Source organism: Capra hircus, chromosome 18 (genome assembly GCF_001704415.2).
Source record: "Capra hircus breed San Clemente chromosome 18, ASM170441v1, whole genome shotgun sequence".
Classification (NCBI taxonomy): Eukaryota; Metazoa; Chordata; class Mammalia; order Artiodactyla; family Bovidae; genus Capra; species Capra hircus.
The window spans coordinates 8,375,294-8,397,782 of NC_030825.1; the positions used below are offsets into that span (position 1 = coordinate 8,375,294).

Consider the following 22,489-nt stretch of genomic DNA (forward strand, 5'->3'; position numbering starts at 1 on the left):
GGGAAGCAGAGTAGCACCGTTAACATCTCCAGACTGGGTCAGGAAAGGGGTGATGGAGAAACAGCAATTGAGAAGTACCATGGAGCTCACCATGTGATGGTGGGCACACGGACAGAGGAGCCAGACAGATCCAAGCTCGTGTCCTTGCTCTGCTGCTCACTGGCTCTGTGGCCTGCAAGAACTGACAGAGCTTTGTCTGAGCCCTTGTTTTCTCATCTGTCCTAAGGGGATGAGATGCCTTCATCAAAGGGTTGACATGAGAACTCAAAAAGAATAAATGTATGGGAAAGGTGTAAAGACAGAAAACCGTTTGGCAGGACCTAATGAAGCAGAAATAGATGTTTTTCTGGAACTCTCTTGCTTTTTTGACTATGCTGAAGCCTTTAACTGTGTGGATCATAATAAACTGTGGAAAATTCTGAAAGAGATGGGAATACCAGACCACCTGACCTGCCTCTTGAGAAATCTGTATGCAGGTCAGGAAGCAACAGTTAGAACTGGACATGGAACAAAAGACTAGTTCCAAATAGGAAAAGGACTGTGTCAAGGCTGTATATTATCACCCTGCTTATTTAACTTATATGCAGAGTACATCATGAGAAACGCTGGACTGGAAGAAACACAAGCTGGAATCAAGATTGCCGGGAGAAATATCAATAACCTCAGATATGCAGATGACACCACCCTTATGGCAGAAAGTGAAGAGGAACTAAAGAGCCTCTTGATGAAATTGAAAGAGGAGAGTGAAAAAGTTGGCTTAAAGCTCAACATTCAGAAAATGAAGATCATGGCATCCGGTCCTATCACTCCATGGGAAATAGATGGGGAAACAGTGGAAACAGTGTCAGACTTTATTTTTGAGTGGCTGCAAAATCACTGTAGATGGTGACTGCAGCCATGAAATTAAAAGACACTTACTCCTTGAAAGAAAAGTTATGACCAACCTAGATAGCATATTGAAAACCAGAGACATTACTTTGCCGACTAAGGTCCGTCTAGTCAAGGCTATGGTTTTTCCTGTGGTCACGTATGGATGTGAGAGTTGGACTGTGAAGAAGGCTGAGTGCCGAAGAATTGATGCTTTTGAACTGTAGTGTTGGAGAAGACTCTTGAGAGTCCCTTGGACTGCAAGGAGATCCAACCAGTCCATTCTGAAGGAGATCAGCCCTGGGATTTCTTTGAAAGGAATGATGCTAAAGCTGAAACTCCAGTACTTTGGCCACCTCATGCGAAGAGTTGACTCATTGGAAAAGACTCTGATGCTGGGAGGGATTGGGGGCAGGAGGAGAAGGGGACGACAGAGGATGAGATGGCTGGATGGCATCACGGACTCAATGGACGTGAGTCTGAGTGAACTCCGGGAGCTGGTGGTGGGCAGGGAGGCCTGGCGTGCCGCGATTCATGGGGTCACAAAGAGTCGGACACAACTGAGTGACTGAACTGAACTGGGCTGAATGAAGCAGAACACGACTCATGGGGTAGATACCCAACAGAAAAGCATGCATACATATGTGAAGAGACGTTTTCGGGACTGTCCATTGCAGAACCCTTCATAATAGCTCCAAACAACCAAAAAGTCCATCGACGGCGAAAATGAGAAATAGTGCTACATTTCACGATAGAGTAACGCGAGAGTCAGGACAGTGAAGCAAGCACAACTGCAAACAACAGATTGCACAAAAGAGAACGCTGAGACAAAGAAGCCGGAGCATCCTGTACGCTCCATTATATAAAGCTCAGAAACAGGCAAAAGCTGATCTACTGGGTGAGAATCCGGGTCAGCGGCTACTCTTGGCAGGGGTAGGGATGGCGGTCGGAAGCAGGTACGGGAAGGTACCTCGAACGCTGCACGTGTTCTGTTTCTTGATCTGGGTGTTGATCACAATGAGTTCAGTTTGTGAGATTCATCAACCTGTACGCTGATGCTCTGAACTGCAGTACAAGTTGATACTTCAATACAAAGGTTTTTTTTTTTTTATTTAATGGAACAGCATCTGGTATATGGAACATTTTCAATAAGGGCTAGTTTTCTTTTCTGAAATGATTCAATCGTAAACCTCTGCAAGAGAAGAAACCACCATATGCAAATTATGTCTTTAATGAGATTTACTCACTGGAGGGACAAATAATTTGGGGAAAGGGCACAGAAGGAAGGTCACAAAGTTGGATGGGGGGGAGTGACAAGGATGTTTTTGTTTCAATCTCTGTGGGTTCCCTGAGTTGAGACTATGATCCATGTCAGTTTGGCATCTAATAACGGTTTTGTCTGCATTACCCAAGACCTTGAAAAATGAAGCTTGGCCCTCGGTTAGATCCTCCAGTGCCCGGTTGGTCTAGCCCCTGCCTGACTCATCAACTTCCTCGCCACACCCCTCGCTTCCACCCTCTAGTATCCAGCCCCACTGACCTTTGTCTGGCTTCTTCTCTAGCCCTTATTGTCTGCTTAAATGTCAACTCTTCAGCCAAAGGAGTTGCCATCTAAATGGTTCTTTTCCATAAAACTCCTCCTCTGTGACACTGAGATTCCCTCAGATGTTAATTTCATTAACATTCACTTGGCCACTTCCTTGTTTATTTTCTGTCTTCTCTTCTACCAAATTTATATCCATCCTTATATCTCCAGTATATGCCAGCAAATTCTTTTTATATAGCAGGCTTTCAAACTAGAGAGAGAGAGTAAATTGAATCAGAGGCATTTTAGGTTTGTTAGTAGAATTATAATATATTGGTCTCAATAAAATATTGACCCAGCAAGAGTATTTTCAACTGGACTATTCCAGATCACACTGATCCTCAAAATCCTAAATTCAACTAGAAAAGCTTTGGGCAGCATGGCGGTTTCAAACTAGAACATAGGAACCAGAGAATGGACGGATGAATAGCAGGGCCAGATGTCATAATAGGGAGCGGGGGTGCTGGAGGGGGCGTGGCAGAGCAGAAAGCCAGCATTTGATCCGCGAGACGCAGGGCCCGATGATCGGTGCCATCCAGCTGCCACCTTCTTGGAATGTGGATCTCGTGGCCCAGTCCCCCAGTTCTCTGAGAGAAGCCAAAAATGAAGTTTTGCATGTGGACTCTGCCAATTTTTTAGTGTTGGTAGTGAATTTAACGTTTCTTCAGTGTGTGTAGCAAACTGTTTCTGTGGGCTGCTTGCAGTTGGCATCCTCCGTCCTGACCCTAATCAGCCATTTTATAAAAGGGGAACAGGGCTGCAGAGAAAGGAGACGCTTGTTACAGATCTCATGATTAGCACCTGGCAAGATGCTCTGGAGCGGGTTCAGCACTCAGTGCCATTTCCACTGGATCCACGAGGAGAAAGACTTCAGTGCACACATCTGGCTTAATTGGGACAAACCAGCCATCATAAAATTAAATGATGTCTTGGATTAAGCACACTAGATTAGGAAGATCCTATGTGTCTCTCTTTATTAGCATTATATGAAAGCTGGTAGCCCAGTCGTGAGGGCCCATCACCACAATCGTAGGAGAGGGGAGTGAGGCCGTTTTAGTGTTTGATATTAATTTACAGCCAACCTGGAGTCAGAGCTCCACACCAGGGGCCCCGTCTGAAAATGCCTCTTTGTGAAGCCCTGCGCCCTCTCTGCTTGCAGCAGCTCCTTTTTAATTCTGTCTCAGCAGCTTGGGCCTCACCCTGTTAGAGAAAGAGTAATCGTAAATCTGCATGAAGTTTCTGATGATTAGTTTTACTTGGAATTGGGCCAAAAAGCCAGACTTTTGCCAATTCCATATGTACATGTAAGTCCTTTCAAGAAAGAATGCATTAATCCTTCCCACCAGGCTGGGGATGAGGTGAGGGGCCTTGTGGAGGAGGCGGCCTTCACAGCCTCAGTTTTGTGTTTAGAGGGTGGGCCAGGACCACTTAACAGAGACTTTCACAGAATGTGAGCTTTTTCGATAGATGAGAAAACTGAGACTCACAATTTAAGTAACTTGCCCAAGTATGTGAAGCTAATATGATGTCCGCTGGGGCCTGACCCTGTGCTATCTGACCGCAAAGCCCCTGGTGCACGGACCTGCAGCTGACACGGCCCGTTCCTTCGGTACCAAATGATGCAAGTACCGTGCCAACAAGCCACGCTACTGATCATCCACCCACCTGGTTCACTCTCTCCTTCTTAAAAGCCTGATGAGATGCAAAGCATGATAGCAGCTGTCTCCGCAAGGTGCAAGGGGCAAATGAGGTGGAAGACAAAAGCCTGCCGATGGTAAAACTGCTCAGGACACCATCTGAAAGAGAGAACACAAATACGGCAAGGCGGGAGTTCAAAACTCTGGGTATAAAGAAGCTGTCTCAATGCATTCAGTTACTTAGGGTTCAGCCCTGGCCACGAAGAGCTGGTTTTCAATGGGTTGCAACCTGGCTGTAGTAATTCAAAGGTAATGAGAGAGCAGTGTGCTGAGTCAGAGTCAACAGACTGGGTCCCAGGCGCTTGGGGTTGTGCCTCCTGCCCTTTCTCCCTGGGTGAGTGTCAGTGAGCAAGTTTTACCTCATGTTCATTTCCGTCAGGCATTCCACCAGCAAGGATAGCACCCCCAGTTAACAGATGCGATCCGCAGTCCAGCCCCAGGAAAACAGAAGCTGTTGGGTGAGAACTTCCACCCGCCTTGAGTCTGCGTTCCCACCCGCGCCTGCACCAGGCACTCCCCTTTCCTCCTGTGAGTTTGGCTCGGAACCACTAGGTCTGACTTGGGAGGCCCTCAGGGAAAGGGCAAGGGAGCTGGGATAGCGATTGCGCAGGCGGTATGGATTTCGTTGTCACAAAAGGAAGAGACCTTGGTATCCCCGTGCTGAAAAGACAGCCTGGATTTTAGGGCATCTGAGTTCCCTCCTGACAGCTGGGGGACCTCGCAGCAGGCATCTCTCAGGTGCAGTTCTGGGGGAATGTGTGTGCATGTGCGTGTATGTTGGAATTACTCAAGCAGGGAAGAGGCAACACCTCTGCTCTTGGATGGAGGCACGCCCTGAGCAAGTCCATCTGGGTGGCAATGCCGAGTTTAGGAGCAGGTGGACTTCCTAGATACACTCACAGGAGGAAGGCAGGGCGTGTAGGGGCGAATGGAAGTGGCAGGGCAGATGGAAAGCCTGTGGGAATTCTCCTCTGACCGCTTCTGTTTTCCCACTCAAGGCTGAAACGGGAAATCCATTTGTGAGCAGGGAAAGGACAGGGGTACAGAGAGGAGAGTGGCTTTCGGGTGAGGCGTGGTTCATCTTCCCAAGATCTGTGGGGATCTATGTCCCCACCAGAGGAAGGACAGGGAAGCAACTGCTGACGAGCAGGTTTATATTCCACAACAGTTAGTGCTGGGAGGGTTATAAAAGTCCTTCAGAGCCTACCTTCTTTCAGTTTAGAGTCAGAAAAAGAAGTTCGAAAGAGGCAGAGTGACTCCTGGTAAGAAAATTCAGGCTGTGGTTTTCAACTAGGGGCTATGCAACATTTGGAAACAGTTTCGGGTATCACAACTGTTGGAGAGGGAGGCAGGTATGGTTACTGGTATCTGGTGAATAGGACCACAGATACTGCTAAATATCCTACAGGATAGCCTCCAAAAGGGAATTGTTCAGCCCCACATGTCCAGAGTTAACAGGGAGGAAGATCCTGGATCATAGCAAGATTCAGCTTCTATGGAGATATGTTACACATGCAGCTTGTTACACATGTGGCCTGTTACACAGGGGGCCATGTTACATATGGGCCATGTTACACATGCAGCCTGTTACACATGCGGCCCTGTTACACGTGCAGCCTGTTACACATGTGGCCTGTTACACATGCCACCATGTTACATACAGGCCATGTTACACATGTAGCCTGTTACACATGCAACCTGTTACACATGCAGCCATGTTACACATGCTGCCATGTTACATATGGGCCCTGTTACACATGCAGCCTTTTACACATGTAGCCTGTTACACATGCAGCCTATTACACGTGCAGCCTATTACACATGTAGCCTGTTACACGTGTGGCCCTGTTACACACGCAGCCTATTACACATGTAGCCTGTTACACATGCAGCCCTATAACACACGCAGCCTGTTACACATGTGGCCCTGTTACACATGCAGCCTGTTACACATGCAGCCTGTTACACATGCAGCCTGTTACACATGTGGCCCTGTTACACACGCAGCCTGTTACACATGCAGCCATGTTACACATGTAGCCTGTTACACATGTGGCCTTGTTACACATGCAGCCTGTTACACGTGCAGCCTTTTACATATGCGGCCCTGTTACACATGTGGCCCTGTTACACACGTGGCCCTGTTACACACGCGGCCCTGTTATACACGTAGCCTGTTACACATGCAGCCTATTACACACGTGGCCCTGTTACACACGTGGCCCTGTTACACATGTAGCCTATTACACATGCAGCCATGATACGCACACTCTACAGTCTGGGTAAGTGGTCAGTGAAAGATCCTTGGGGATCCCATCTCCTCAGCTGTGTCTCCTGTACTCCTCAGGTAATTGTCTGGATCTCAAAGTGTGAACAAAGTTAGCCTCTTTGTTCCTATCTTGTTGAGTTAAACAACAGATATTTGGAAACACCGCGGTGTCATAACAGCTGGGTAGAGGTTTGTGGTTAAATCGGGAAACAACAAAAGTCAATTTCCAACCAAGTTAACCCCTGAAGAAAGGAGCTAATGGAAACATTGGATATTCAAGGGTGTGTTATGAGTTTAAATGAACTGAGGGCTAAAATAAACTCGCCTGATCACCCAACACAAATGGCAATCGTGGGCTGAATTTGGTTTAGGTATACTGCAGCTGTAGGTAAATACGCTGAATGCTAATGGTTTTATAATAGTCGTATTAATTCACCCTTCGCAGTTAATGTTTAAGATAAACTCTGTGTCTTTAGAGTAATTTATGCATTCCACTTTTAGAGAATTCCAATTGAATGAATATGAACATAATCATTTTACACAAATGTTCTCCAAGGAGGGAGCAGGAAGTATGAGCTGGGGCAGAGACTCCCCACTGCTTTATTCATAATGGATCAGCCCATTCATTCCTTATTAATTTAATGGAGTACAAGTAAGCAGCGTAACAGCTTGAGTTTAGGAGTGTTTCACAAATGGGGCTTTTTGTCTGTAATCGCTTAATCCTGCTGGCTAGGCCTCATAAATTGAATAAAAGAGGGAACTGGGTTTTAATTAAGTCCAAGGAATGAGGCTGCGTCCAAGACACAACCACCCCTGACAAACACAGGGGTGAAGTGTGTTAGGTTAATATCCCATGCTAACACCATCCTGGCCCGGGGAGCCCCTGACCGGAACCTTTGATGTCAGGCTGGAGGGGAAATCCTTTCCCCTTCATCAGCTTGCTTCTGGAAGGGCAGTCAGAAAAGAGCAGATGACTCTGAGTTCTTGCCAGCCCAGACCTCCCCACCCAGCTGGTGTTCCAGAAAAAAAAAAAAAAAAAAGGCATGACTACCCCCTTGTTTGCATCTGTCCACATCTGGCTGGGAAACGAGACTGCTGACCAGTAGCCCCAGTCCTTGGAAAAAGTGAGGGATTCTTTTCCAGGAATTTGTGTGCCCAATTGGAAAGAACTGGGCTTTCCAGCTCGACAGATTTGGGTTCAGATTCCAGATGTCCAATATAACAGGTACCGGTCTTTAAACTGAATGAAGATAATGCTTTGCTGGGTTATTATAGAGACTAAATAAGTGCAAGTGGTCAGGCGCTTCACACAATGTACAATTAGCGTCATAACTCTCACCTCCTATTTAAAATTAAAACGCCCTTTTATGGAAAGTGTGATAATAAACTCAAATGGATACATTTCCCTCTTGTTTCCCTATAAATAAGCCACACTTGTCAAAGCCTTTGGTGGATCACTCTGCAGGTCAGCAAATCTCCACTCAAAGCCCCTTGTTGGGAGACCTTGTCTGTCCCCAGGAATCAGTGGTGGACAGAAGATGGACCCCACAGATGTCCACGTGAAGAACTCCAGAACCAGTGAATGCATGGCCTTACATAGAGGAGAGGACTTTGCTGATGTGATCTGAAGGATCTTGAGATGGGGAGATGAGTTATTCCAATGTCATCACATGGGTCCCCAGAAACGAAAGGAGACAGGAGAGTTGGAGCCAGAGGGACACAGCATGAGAAAGCTGCCCTTGCTGGCTCTGCAGATGGAAGACAAGCCAGACGTCAAGGCATGCAGGAAACCTCGAGAAGCTGGAAAAGACCAAGAAACTGGTTCTTGCCTGGAGCCTCCAGCAGGAACACAGCCCAGTTGACACTTGGATTTTAGTGCAGTGAGATCTGTCTTAGACTTCTGACCTCCAGAACTGTCACATAATAAGTCTGCGTAGTTTTAAGCCACCAGGTTTGTGGTGATTTGTTACAGCAGCAAGAAGAAACGGAGTGCCCACGCCAGACCATGCACATCCCCTGGGAGCATCCGTCTTGTTTCCTTGGAACAAGGACTCTGTATGATGAGTTCAGCCTGGCTCTTTAGCCAACGTACTCAGTGTGATTTCCAGTTCCCGAATTTAGGATTATGAACCTCTCCACGCAAGCACAGAAATGAGTATCAAATTCTGCTCAGGGCAGGGCCCAGCACATATTTAAGAAATTTTGCTGATTGGAGAGAAGGGCTGAGCTGCTAATTTGTTAGAACTGTGTGTTCCTTGAAGAACGCAATCTGCTGAGATGGAAAGAGCTCTGCTCTTAATGAAAACCACAGAAGTCACAGCAGCAGAGATGCCCACCATGATGAGGCCGTCACTGCAACACAGCAGACGGTGCGCATGGGCCAGGCCATCCCCATCATATTCTTTCTAATTTCTCACCACAGCCTTGCGTGCTAGGCAACGTGAATGCCTACCTTACTACTGAGTACAACGACACAAGTGATTCGCTGAACCGAGATTCAAAGCCAGGGTCTCCTGGCTCAGAGCTCCTGATCTTTCCATTGCCCGAAGAGCTTGAGAATAGACCCTGGTCTCACGTGCCGTTATTAACTGCTTTTCATATGGCGGTGACAGTCCCGTTAAACTTTTTAGGAAAAAAAAAAGGAAAGCAACATTACTCTAAATACTATCAACCAAAGAGAACACCCTTACTTTCTTCAATTCTCCCTCCTTTGCTTCTTTCCCCTAACTACGGAGGAGCCTGGTAGGCTGCAGTCCATGAGGTCGCTAAGAGTTGGACACAACTGAGCGACTTCACTTTGACTTTTCACTCTCGTGCGTTGGAGAAGGAAATGGCAACCCACTCCAGTGTTCTTGCCTAGAGAATCCCAGGAACGGGGCAGCCTGGTGGGCTTGCCGTCTGTGGGGTCACACAGAGTCGGACACGACTGAAGCGACTTAGCAGTAGCAGCAGCAGCAGCAGCAGTGTTTATCAGGCGCTCAGCAGCCAAGCCATCAGAGAGCGAATGGTTAGCAGGATGGTCTCTGAAAGGAAGGGGCTTGTAGAGCAGGGGGAACATGGTTGCAGGAGTCCCGGACAGTGTTGTGAGGCGAGAGCCCCCGTCCAGACCAGGGTGGGGTAGAGACATGGGCAGACTTCTGGAAGGAATGACAGGCTGAGGCCTAGGGGACGTATCAGAAGATGAGGAGGACAGCACGCACCCCGGACGCTGGAAAACGCGTGAACTCAGAGCTGGAGTGGATGGCAACGCGGGGCGAGCAGAGGCGGCTCACTAATGAGAGGCCATGGAGGGTTAACGTGGCTGTGCATTTGTTTTACCCAAAACTGCCCCTGTCTTAGTGTGTGACCTGGTGGTGGAGGGGGACACCTTGCTTCATTTCCGAGCATCGGAGTCTTTCTCTCCAAAATGACAGTCCTTATTCTTATCACTCTCAAGTGGTGGTTCTAAGTATTGAATAACAGTACTTATTTTCATGGTTGGGCTCTGAACGCTTTCCTAAGTGTCAAGCTCTGGTCAGGCCCTTCACTCACATTAGTCCATTTCACCCTCACACTGACCCTGTGAGGAAGACTGCCTTCTTATTTTACAGATGATGAGAGCAAGGCACCCAAGGTGCCACAGACCGAGGGGACAGCACTGATACTCACACTCAGGATGTGTCTGGCTCCAGAGCTCACATCCCAGGCCCTAAGCTGTGTGCCCATCAAGTGAGGAGCAGAGGCCCTTCTGTCGAACACACAGCATGTTAAGGACAATGAGGACGAGATATCCTCTCCCGAGTAGGGTGAATTCTGGCCTCTTGCTTACCTGATGCGTGGTTAAGAACCTGCCCGCCAGTGCAGGAGACATGAGAGATACGAATTCGATCCCTGGGTTGGGAAGATCCTCTGGAGGAGGGCGCAACAACCCCCTCCAGTATTTTTGCCTGGAGAATCCCATGGACAGAGGAACCTGGCGGACTACGGTCCATAGGGTCACAAAGAGTCAGACACAACTTAGCATGCACGCACAGCATTTGTTAACAATGTGTTAGTTGCCAGGTACTGCATTAGATCTTCTGCATGTATCGCCTAACTTAATCCTCAGATCCTCAGTACGTTGATTTTCACTTAATTCATAAGAAAACAAAGGTTCAGAGAGGCCAGTTTATTTTCTTGTGGCCACACAGCTAGGAGGTGGTAGATTTTTGATAGAAAGCAGGTAGGGGCTTCGTGTCGCATGCTGAGCTAGATCAATACATGTTGCGTCAGACACAAATGTGCTGAGGAGCTAAGACTTTGGGTGGGCAGGTGAGAAGACTGGGGGAGTTAGAGAACCACCCCGCCCAGCACAGACCAAGCAATGCCATACCAACACGGAATGGAAAAGACTTCTCCGCCCGTTGGGGCAGCAGGGAGGCAAGGGTAAACGGCACCGGGGGCAACATGTCGTGCATACACCCTCCCTAGCTGCAGGCCACTGCAGAGTTTGCAAGGACCCTTTCTCTGCGGTGGCCCCATAGACTTGTGCCTGGAAACTGAATCCGCCCTCAGGCTTCCTCGTGTTGCACTTGCTCTGGGTCCCTATGCCCTGCCCCGCCCTGGGCACTGGGCTGAACAGCCTCGTCTACTCTTGTTGGCATCAGGCTCCTGCTGCATGTTCCCCTGCCAGTCCGGCCCCTGCCAGTCCTTTCAGGGCCGGGGGCTTCAGGCGGTTCTCAGGACTGGCACTGTGGGGAGTATCTGGGTATACAGGAGCAGAAGGACTGTGCAACTGAATTCCAGGAGCCCGGCGCGGTGGTTAATAAATGGGCTCTGTTCACGTCCTTGGTTATCGGACATTCTGCATGCCGGATTGCTAACTGCTGCGTGTGTAACCTCTCACCTCATCCTGACAACATCCCTGAGGGCTGGGTACCGTTTTACAGATGAGGAGGCTGAGGAAGAGAGAGTTTAAGGGAACTCCTCAAGACTGCAGTGCTACTAGGATCACAGATCCTGTTTGTACTTGGGTGGTTTATCTTCCAGAACCTGTGTGTTTAGTTCAGTCGCTCAGTCATGCCCGACTCTTTGCGACCCCATGACTGTAGCACGTCAGGCTTCCCTGTCCATCATCAGCTACTGGAGTTTACTCAAACTCATGTCTAATTGAGTCAGTGATTCCATCCAACCATCTCATCCTCTGTCATCCCCTTCTCCTCCTGCCTTCAGTCTTTCCCAGCATCAGGGTCTTTTCCAATGAGTCAGCTCTTCACATCAGGTGGCCAAAGTATTGGAGTTTCAGCTTCAGCATCAGCCTTCCAATGAATATTCAGGACTGATTTCCTTTAGGATTGACTGGTTGGATCTCCTTGCAGTCCAAGGGACTCTTAAGAGTCTTCTCCAACACCACAGTTCAAAAGCATCAATTCTTCAGTGCTCAGCTTTCTTTATGGTCCAACTCTCACATCCATACATGACTACTGGAAAAACCATAGCCTTGACTAGACGGACCTTTGACAGCAAAGTAATGTCTCTGCTTTTGAATATGCTGTCCAGGTTGGTCATGGCTTTTCTTCCAAGGAGTAAGCATCTTTTAATTTCATGGCTGCAGCCACCATCTGCAGTGATTTTGGAGACCAAAAATATAAAGTCTGTCACTGTTTCCACTGTTTCTCCATCTATTTGCCATGAAATGATGGGACCGGATGCCATAATATTAGATTTTTGAATGTTGAATTTTAAGCCAATTTTTTCACTCTCCTCTTTCATTTCATCAAGAGGCTCTTTAGTTCTTCTTTGCTTTCTTCTATAAGGGTGGTGTTATCTGTGTATCTGAAGTTATTGATATTTCTCCCAGCAATCTTGATTCCAGCTTGAGTTTCATCCAGCCTGGCATTTCACATGATGTACTCTGCATAAAAGTTAAATAAGCAGGGTGACAATATACAGCCTTGACGTACTTTCCCAATTTGGAACGAGTCTGTTGTTCCATGTCCAGTTCTAACTGTTGCTTCCTGACCTGCCTACAGATTTCTCAGGAAGCAGGTGAGGTGGTCTGCTATTCCCATCTCTAAGAATTTTCCACAGTTTGTTGTGATCTACACAGTCAAAGGCTTTGACATAGTCAATAAAGCAGAAGTAGATGTTTTTCTGGAACTCTCTTGCTTTTTCAATGATTCAACAGATGTTGGCAATTTGATCTCTGGTTCCTCTGCCTTTTCTAAATCCAGCTTGAACATCTGGAAGTTCACGGTTCACGTACTGTTGAAGACTGGCTTGGAGAATTTTGAGCATTACTTTGGTAGCGTGTGAGATGAGTACAATTGTACCTTCCATTACACAGGCAGAATTTCTTGGGATAACACAGTAAAACACACAGTGTACTATCTTCCCATGCCAAAGCTGCACTGTCAACAGAGGCCACAAGTTCATCCAGCTGGGGAGGACAAGGAAGCCTTTCTGGAGAAGGCAGCCCCTCTAATGAGATGCTTTTCCTGCCAGCGTCTCTATAGGCCCAGTTCGAGGTGGGCACACAGGTACCAGATAGAAAAGGTGCATCTGTCTCCCTCAGTGAAGAGGGCAGAAAGATATCCAAGGAGAAACAAAAAAAGCTCCTCCCCAGTTTTAAGTGGCAGCCACTCCAGTCTTCTTGCCTGAAGATTCCATGGACAGGGCAGCCTGGCTACAGTCCATGGGGTTGCAAAGAGTCGGACATGATTTAGCAACTAGACAATAGCAACAAAGGCTGATTTCAAAGTACGGGGGCAATCCAAGAGCACACCACTTGTGGCTGCAGCTGAGAGGGCCTTGTACCATCTCTCTCGGGGCAAGACTGAGGTGATACGGTTTACTCAAAATGGTTTCAGACCATGATATCCCTGAGTCAGGCCTCCGCCTCTGTAAGGGTGTTTAGATCATCTAGGATAGTTCTTTGGCAGCTACTCTAGAGACTGTGGGTAGAGAGGTATATGATCAAAAATATCAGCATGGAACATGTCTCTCTCTCTCCCCTCTCTCTTTCTCCTTCTCTAATAACGGTTGAAAAGCAGCTTTCATTAATAGCAAATCCCTCTGTCCCTGCTCTGCCTACTATGAACTAAAGAAAGGGAGGGAGGGAGGAAGAAAAGAAAGAAGGAAGGAGAGAAGAAAAAAACCTGTTGACTTTCATTCAAGAGCAATTACAAAAAAAAAAAAAACTCAGGCTACCTTCCTCTTGCAATCTTTCAGACAGATTATTGGACCTTGTACTAAATTAAGCAAAAGATGAGAAGAATGAGGACGCCCTCTGAAAACATGCACTGGTTCTTTAATATCTAGGTTTTCTTTAAACCTAAAATTATAGCCCCATGCACAGAAGGACGACAGCATTATCCTTTATCACAATACCCAGCCAACTTCAACTCGTCTCAAGTGTTATTATAAGAAACAGAATTTACTGCTATGGACTTCTCTTCAATAGTCCTCCTTCCCTGTTTAATGAAATGTCATTATTCCAATACAAACCCTTTCTTTTTGCAGCCTGTTCCCCCCGGCTTGGCCACTATATTTCATTTCCTGCAGTTACGTGATATTATTGCCTTTTTTCCACAGCTATTGATTTAGGTGTGTATGGTTATTACAATGCAAAATAAAACAGCTCCCCCATTCATTCTACCTTGTATCATTGAACATTAACTTAATTTGTTTCAAATCTGCATTTGATTTGGCAAGGAAACCATTTATCTTTATGAAGAAAGCCCTCATAAAGTAGAGAGTTTAGGAGATCACTGCTTTAAAAATTTAATAGCCTTGTGTCTTATACACTAGAAAAATGAATTAAACCCTCAAATAGTATATGTCTCAATGTAACCTTTTTGCATTTCATTCTATGTTTAATTTATTATATTCTAGAGGAAGAAAATATAGAGGACCGATCACAGGATGTGGCTTGCTTCTGCACTGTGTGAATAAAGTCGGGGTCTACCGCACAGCAGCATCACCATTTGCTGCAAATCCTCATTCAGCTCGAGCTGACACTGACGTTGCTATTTCTGGTGGTGCAAGTATGGGCTCTGTCCAGAGTTCCTTGCACTCAGAAGGAATAGGGCACCCCCAAGAGGGTAAGAAACCACGCCTGAGCTTAGGCAGGGCCAGAAGGTGCAGATATCAATGGTGTTCACAAGAAGCGGGCTGAAGCCCCAGGCTTTGCCCTCCCTCTCTTCACTGTGAACACCCTTCCTTTCTTTGCTGCCACCTCAGTCTATGCTACATGCGGGCAACACAGGGGACCAGAGCAACAGAAGGTAAAGACTGAATGGTAGTCAGCTTGGAGAGAGAAACTTCTCAGTTTTCAGCTGAGCGGAAACGTGGTTTGATCTATATTTTGGGACGAAGGGTCAGTGCACATACTGCTATCTAAGTTTCATTGCTTCCTCCACCTTTCCAACCATCACCACCACCGTCATCACCGCCTCCATCACCACCAGCACCAGCGTCACCCCCACCAATGCCCCCTCCTCACCACCACCTCCGCCTCCTCCATCACAACCACTGTCACTGCAAGTGATTTAAAATAGTGCTCTCATATGTCCAATATGCTAAGCACTACACACCCGTTCTCTCCTTCAGTCATGCAGCACTGCTAACAGGCACCGTATTCATCCTTTATGGCAGGGGGTACAGGAAGTTGCAGAATGTGACGAGAACTCCCCAAGGTAACAAAACCAGAGAAGCAAAGACGTGAATCCAGGCAGTCTCAGTCCAAAACTATATTTGTGCTTTTGATGTGCTTTCACTAAATAATCTCAGCAAAAAATAGGACTTTTGCTTTTTCTGAAGAGCCACTTGCTGAATGGTAATCACCTGATAAGAGGGCCACAGCCTGTAGAATTTGCCATGCTCTCAGAACCAGCGAGGGGCTCGCGGAACTGGTGAGGGGCTCAGGAGCCTGGCTGGAAGACTTAGGGGAAGGCTTGCCTGTTTCTGCTGGTCACTGAGAACTTCTAACGCCATTCTGGAAGCCCGCCGTGCCTCCTCCATCTGTACTGATTTGTATTGACTTGCCTAGTCTCACCTTGCCTCCAAGGCTCTTTGTTAAGTGTGAACTACTTCACTAAATTATAACTTACATACAGCGAAACTGACAGATCTTACATGCAGAGTGGAGTTTGTATAAATGCATATCCCTGTATAACCACCACGCCTAACAAGACATAGAACATTTCCATCACCAGTGTTCCTTTTAAGCCCCCCCTCCTCCAGAATGGTACCCCTTGTTATATTAATATCATCTCCAGCAAATCTCTTTTTTATTTGGAAACAATATAATAAGTAGTCAACATTTATCTTATATTTATTATGTGGCACCTCTTATGCTATGTTCTTTCCCTGGACTATTTCACTTGATTTCCACGTTTCTATAGGTGGGCACATCATTACACTCACTTACACAGGCAGGTCAGGAACTGAACCCTGAGTAGTATGTCCCTTCTATTTATCCCTGTCTCTGAGTACTCTGTGTACCTTGTTCTTTAGAGTTTATCATCAAGCTGTCTCTTTCACGATAAGACCCCACCTAATCTTTCTCAGACCCCAGCAGTCCAGAGCAGAAGATCAGGCATGTATGGACAGCTGTACGCCTGTGTGTTTCTCTATGGACAATGCCTATCAGCTAGAAACACCCAGGACACACCTGTGACACCAAGATTTGTTTATTGGCTTGTTGGAACAAGGGAGAACCCACACCATAGGAAGCCATGTATGATCTTAACAGAAAGTGCTAGAACAACTTCTAAGATTCGGTTGGGCTTGGTTTATGTGCTTATGAAGTAGATCCAAAAAGACAGGGATTTGGTCTAGGTTGAGCACTGTGAGAAAGCTGTGGTTATTCCCTGATTGTATATCAATAAATCTTATCATCTTGGGGGACAGACAAGAGTAACGCCAGAGCTATGATTGGTAAGGAAGCTGCAGTCACGCCTACTGGCTGGGAAAGCAAGATGGTTGCCATTTTGTGGGTGGACAGTGTTCATGTTTTGTCTGTTTCTAGGCATAATTGCAGGGTGATCTCGTTTTTGCCTTATTCTATCATGGGCACAAAGTAGCCTTGTCTGATGTTGGTGTCCCATAGAATTGTTCACGTGCAATGGGAAAATGCCATGGCCTTGCTGTGAGTGCCAGGCCAGCTCTCAGAATTACAAAGGTCTGGCTCTTAACGTCAGGTCAACTCCCACTATTAGCCACTATTCTCTTCTCAACTGATTGTTCTTTCTCAGGAAAATATCCCTGGAGCTCAAAGTTAGTACGGATGGTTTCAAAGAAAATTTAAGAAGCAGCAGTCAAGGTTAGCCAGGCTCACCAGAGGGTGGTCATGGACCACCCTCTCTGAGCTTACACTTGGATCTGCTCCCAAGCAGTTGCGTCATAGGTGTTGGAAGCAGAAAAGCATGATGGTCAAGAACAGAGACTCATATATAGATGGCTTGCTATCATACTTTGCCGTCATCATGTGTTTGTTCTATGATCTTAGCTATATATCTTAACTGCTGAGCTACCAATTTCTTAACAGTTCAAAGGAATTGAATAATAACACCTTTCTCATCAGGTGATCATGAGAATCTATGAAATAATATCTAGAAAGTGTTCACCAAGTTACAGACACATAGCAGTTCCTCAATAAATAGAAACAAGCATGACTTTTATCTTCTGCCCTCTCTGTGCTCAGAAGACCACAGGCATACTAGGTTTCTCTCTTCCTCTAAACATGCCAAATATTTCCCACCTGGGAGCCCTTCTTCTCTCTGGTACCACAGCCTGGCGACCTCTACCACAAATACTGTGTGTAGAGGTCTGTGGTAGAGGTCTGCATCCTCATTCCTGGGTGCTGGAATCTGTGAACATGCTACTTTTCATGACCAAAGGGACTTTGCAAGTGTGAATAAGTGAAAGACCTCGAGAAGGAGATTATCCTGGATTATTCAAAAGGGTTCAGTGTAACCACAAGAGTCCTTAAAAGTGGAAGAGAGAGGCAGAAAAGGCAGGGACATAGACTCAAGATGGCCTAGACCCACCACTGCTAGCTTTAAAGATGGGGAAGGGGCCACAAGCCACAGGATGTGGGCGACCTCTAGAAGCCAGGAGAGGCGAGGAAATGGATTCTCCACCAGAGCGTCCACAGGGAACACAGTCCTGCTGACACCTTGACTTGGGCCCAGAGAGGTTAGTGCAGATCAGTGCCCTACGGAACAGTAAGATACATCGATCTGTGTAGTTTTAAGCCATCGAGTTTGTGGTAATTTGTTTTAACAGCAGCGAACAACTAGATCCTCTCCACTCACATCCGAACTCAGATGTCACCACTTGAGAAATCCCTCCTAACTGTTCCGTTTAAATCACACACCACTCCCCTGTTCCCCAGTTACTATCAAATGAGCTAGCTTTGATTTTCACTCAGTACCTATAACTATTTGAAATCACCTTCAAATTTATTTCCTTAGTTGATTCTCTGTTGCCTCATGAGAAGGTAAACACCATTAACAAGCAAAATGTGTTCACTTCTGTATAAACAATACCTAAAAGCGTGCCTGGCACTTGGCAGGAGTTCAGCTGGTACTTCTTACCTTTTATATTTTTCAGACTGACCTTTGGGGAACCTGACTTGACATATGGTCTGACATATGCGATAAAATAAGGAATTTAGACTCAATTTACCTAGGATTGTAAAGAGATGCAACATCGGCATATTTAGGGCATGGATGTTAGCATTTCTCCATTGTCGGAAAGGACAAGTAGGTTATTTTCACATTCTTTCCTACTGAGCCCACACCACAGGGCCTCAGAATCCTCCTTAACATAAAGTTCAAGCCAGTCATTATGAACCAACTGCAGCTGAAAGAATAGACAGAATTTATTTGCCATTCTCAGAGAATAATGCCTGTGGGGGAAGACAGTTCATATTGTGGAAGGAACTAAGGACATTAAGGTTGCAGGGAAACAATGAGAGTCACGCAGTAATAACTGGCTGATTGCCAACTACGTGCCAGGTACTGACTGAAGCTTTGATGAGCAATATCTTACCCAATACTTCATCAACCTTGAGAATCGAGTTCTGTCTTTACCCTCTTTTCACAGATGGAGAAACTGAGGCATAGAGAAGTTAATTTCTCAAGGTCACACAGCTAATAAGCAGCAGAGAGATAGCTGAAGCCCAGAGCTTTAATTTTGGACATCTCCCAGTTAGTTATTATATACATTGTCAGCTTGGGATATGGAGTGTGAGATCTCTTCCCTTGAATATTTGAAGGGCTGCCAAGCAGAAGAGGATGAGGTCTGCTCTATGTGGCTTCAAGGGCACTGAGACAACCCTCTGTATTTGCATAATACACTCCCATAATTCACACATTTTATCCTCAAAACAGCCCCAAGTGGTTGCCATTAAGACACAGGAATCTGTGACTTGGAGAGGAGAATTGCCTTGCCCAGTCCACATGGTTCAAAAGCAGCCAGGGCAGACTCCAACCCTGATTCTCTTTACTGGGTGTCCTGGGCTCGGTCCATTAGGCTCAATTACCTGTAGCCTTAATTCAACAAAACTTGACTCTCTTGATGCTATAAATCTTGCACTCTGCTAAGCTCTGTGACTCAGAGATACAACAAACCTGCTTTTAAGAAATGTGGAGTCTGTTAGAAGAGACACCGAATAACCCCTTGCAATATGGCACTACGGAAACCACAGGAATCACAAGGAATAGATAGGAGAAGAGAGAAAAGGAGGCAGGCATGAGTCTGGGGTGAGAAATCTATGGAAGGTGCCGAAGAGGAGGCGACGTATGACACAGAGGACGTGTGGATGGGCAGCCCCCGTAGGGAGATCGTTTTGAGAACTCTCTCAATGTAAGAGAGAACTTCCCACCACGTGTGCCAAAGATAGAAAACTCATCTAATCTGATGTCATAAAAGGATTTCACTGGCTTATTTATAGACCACATGGTCCAAAGAACTCTACATAGTGGATAAAAGGTTAAACTGGAGGACCCTTTAACCCTGTCTCAGCCCAAAACATGTATGAGATCTTGGCTTCTCCATGAATTATTTGATTATTCACATAGTTCAATTCTATGTCACAGTTTTTGGCAAACCAAACAAGTTTCAGGCCTTGAAGGCTCTATCCCTGTATTTGAAAATTTCTCAGCCCAAGGGAAAAGAGGCACCTGAATCTCAGCAACACTTTATTGATAAGTGAGTCTGGGAGATACATGCTCAGTGCATCAGCTCAGCTAAGTGCTGCTTTTCTGCTGGTTACAAAGAATTTTCTATAAGCCATCCCTCCTCTTGAGAAGTGATCCTAGAAGGTAGACTGTTACTGTTTCAACACTGAGTTATTCATTCCATGATCATTTATTTAAGTGCCAAACCCTCTGCTAGTTGCTGAGAGAGACTTACTTAACCAAACACATGCTCTTCTAACTCCAAAAGCAAGAGACATAAGTCACCACCCAGTGAGGCCTAAAGGGACATTGTTGGTGTCTAGAATCCTTGGACCATTATCAAGGAGGCAAAAAGAATCCAGAACTATGACTATGACTTGTTTGAAAGTCTTCAAGAGGAGCTTTCAAACAGGTAATGAAAAGATATGGTGATACTGAACAGGGAGGGCTTTATTCCATAACAGAGATGCGGTAGACAGAATCAAGACTGCCCCACGGCTGCCCACATCCTCACCCCAGAATCTGTGAGGATGCTCCCTCAAACCGCAGAAGGGGACTTTGCAAATGTGATTGGGTTCAGGACCCTGAGGTGGGGAGACCACCTTGTATCATGAAGTGGACCCAGTGCCATTGCAGGATACTTATAAGAGAGACGTGGGATGTCAAAGCCAGGGAGAGAGTGGATGACACCATACAACCTGGCTCTGAAGACAGAGGAAGGGACCCTGGGCCAAGGAATGCAGGCAGCTTCCAGAAGCTGGAAAAGGCAAGGAATGGATTCTCCCCTCAAGTCCCTAGAAGGACCACAGCCCTCAGACACCTTGAACTTTAGCATTTCCGACCTTCAGGACTATGAGATAGTAAAGTTTGGCAGTTTATTCCAGCAACAGTAAATATGATACTGTTTGTTGAGCTGTGCCCGTATCGAGTAATTTACATTCATTTATTAAAAAAAAAAAAAAAAGTTTGCTGGGTAAGCATGATGTTCCAGGAATTGTGCCAACTTCTGAGGGTACAGCAATGGCCCAAACAGTGAGGAACTAATCTATAGTTCAGTGAGTATAAAAATAAGAAAACAGCCCAATAAGCTCAGTATCGCTATACCCATTCTAGAGACAGACAAATGAAGGCAAAGAGGAATAAACTAGCTTCCTCAAAGTCTTTGAGTTACAGGTGGCCTGGCCAAGCTCATCCGTCTCACAAAAATCCAGTGCCATGTCCACCACCTTCCCATCTTCCTTAGGGACAGTTCAGTGCTGCAGACCTAAAATTCTTTCACACACACAGCCCTCTTACAGCCCTCTAAGTTCCCTGAGGAGCTGCATACCGCCTTTCCCCAGAAGGGACAGGGGCCATTTCTAAAGCTGTTTTGAACCATGGCACTTCTCAACTTCCTTCTCTTTTGGACCACAGACATGTATCTTGTTACAGGCAACCCCTAATATTTTGATTACTTTGATGCAAATCCATCACCCACAATAAATTCACCTGCTTTCCAAATGCAATCGATTTTAGAAGCATGAAAGCAAAAACTAAGTAAGCCCTGACAGTTTTTGCAAGTGTCCGTGACAGGAGAGACCTAAGTGGCTGAAAGCTGTTTTCCTCACTGCCAATCTGCCGGATGATTTTCCTTGCACAAACACATACCCATCCGGTCGGGCTAATGCTTGCCTTTTCAACATATGTGAGCAAATAAATGTAATTACGAGCAAGATGTAATCACAATTGCTTTGCTATTAAAGCTGCTGTACACTCTCATGGCTTGGTTAACAATATATGCAGAAGGGTGGAATTACCTTCTACTCTCCCAGGAAGAAAAACATGCCAGAAGTATGGCCTCTTTTATATTATATTGCGAAAATACAACATTTAAATGCAGAATTTGACTTTCCAAGAACCGCACCAGAAAACCTTTTAACAGAAACAGCAGGGAGAGAAAGCTTTTTACATCATGATACTCCATGAAGGATTATGAGAATGGAGGTCATCGCATGAGACGGAATTGCAAATACAATGAGGAAAATCTTTTTCCTCTGTGTAAATACACAGGGACAATTTATTCTTCTCTGTTGAGCTATCAGGGAATATTTTCAGCTTCTGGAAAAAGAAAAGGAAAGAAGCCACCGTGTCGAAATGGATCTATCGAGTGATGTGCTTGGTTGGTACCTCGCAGGAATGGTCAGCTTCTCACATACTGAACCAGGCTGCCTGAGAAGATCCCTGAAGACTTGGTTCCTCATAGCCTGTTAAGCACCTAGGCACACAGAGGCTAACGAGATTCTGACCTGTATTCAGTCCTTAAAGGAAGAGCAAGAAAAGGCAAGTCTATCTATGTTACAATGTTTGAAAGCCACCCCAGGCCAGTGGCCCATTTGATATGATCAGGCATTAACCATCTTCATGTTCAATTTCGCTCTCAGAAATATCCAACTAGGGGCTAGCCTATTGGGTGAGACGGTCAGAAGAAAAGAGGTTACTCAATAATATATCTGATTTATAAGTCATAATGAAACATCTGTTAAAATAAACCTTCATTCGGCATCTCTGTGTGTGAACTACACCCAAACATGAGTATGCCTCCTTTAGGAATCAGGATAGACAGACAGCGTTATTGTTTTGTTTTGTTTTTCAGTTGACATTTCTTCATCACTTAAATGAGCTGAACAACTACTTCAATATTGAGAATGTAAAGGGTAGTAAGACACACAAAGTTCTGCTCTGAAGCATATCATCATCTAGTTGAGACAGATAAATGAAGGCATAAACAAACTGTATCAATAAAAAGCAGCAAGCGCTTTGTAAGCATAGGTTAAAGAGAGCCATATATTTGGTTCTTTGCCTACACAAGGCTTCAGAATCTTTTTTTTCCTTATTTTATTGTATTTTTTATTGGAACATAATGGCTTTACAATAGTGTGTTTAGTTT

At 45.8% G+C, this 22,489-nt stretch overlaps 1 long non-coding RNA gene across 1 annotated transcript in view; it reads right to left on the minus strand.

Annotated features, from left to right (window-relative positions):
- LOC106503076 overlaps positions 2,066–22,489 on the minus strand; it is a 114,200-nt gene continuing 93,776 nt past the window's right edge. The window contains exons 3-4 of the long non-coding RNA XR_001296746.2: positions 4,118–4,248; positions 2,066–3,652 (exon numbers count right to left, since the gene is read on the minus strand). This is a non-coding gene — a long non-coding RNA (uncharacterized LOC106503076). The remainder of the gene's footprint in view (positions 3,653–4,117; positions 4,249–22,489) is intronic.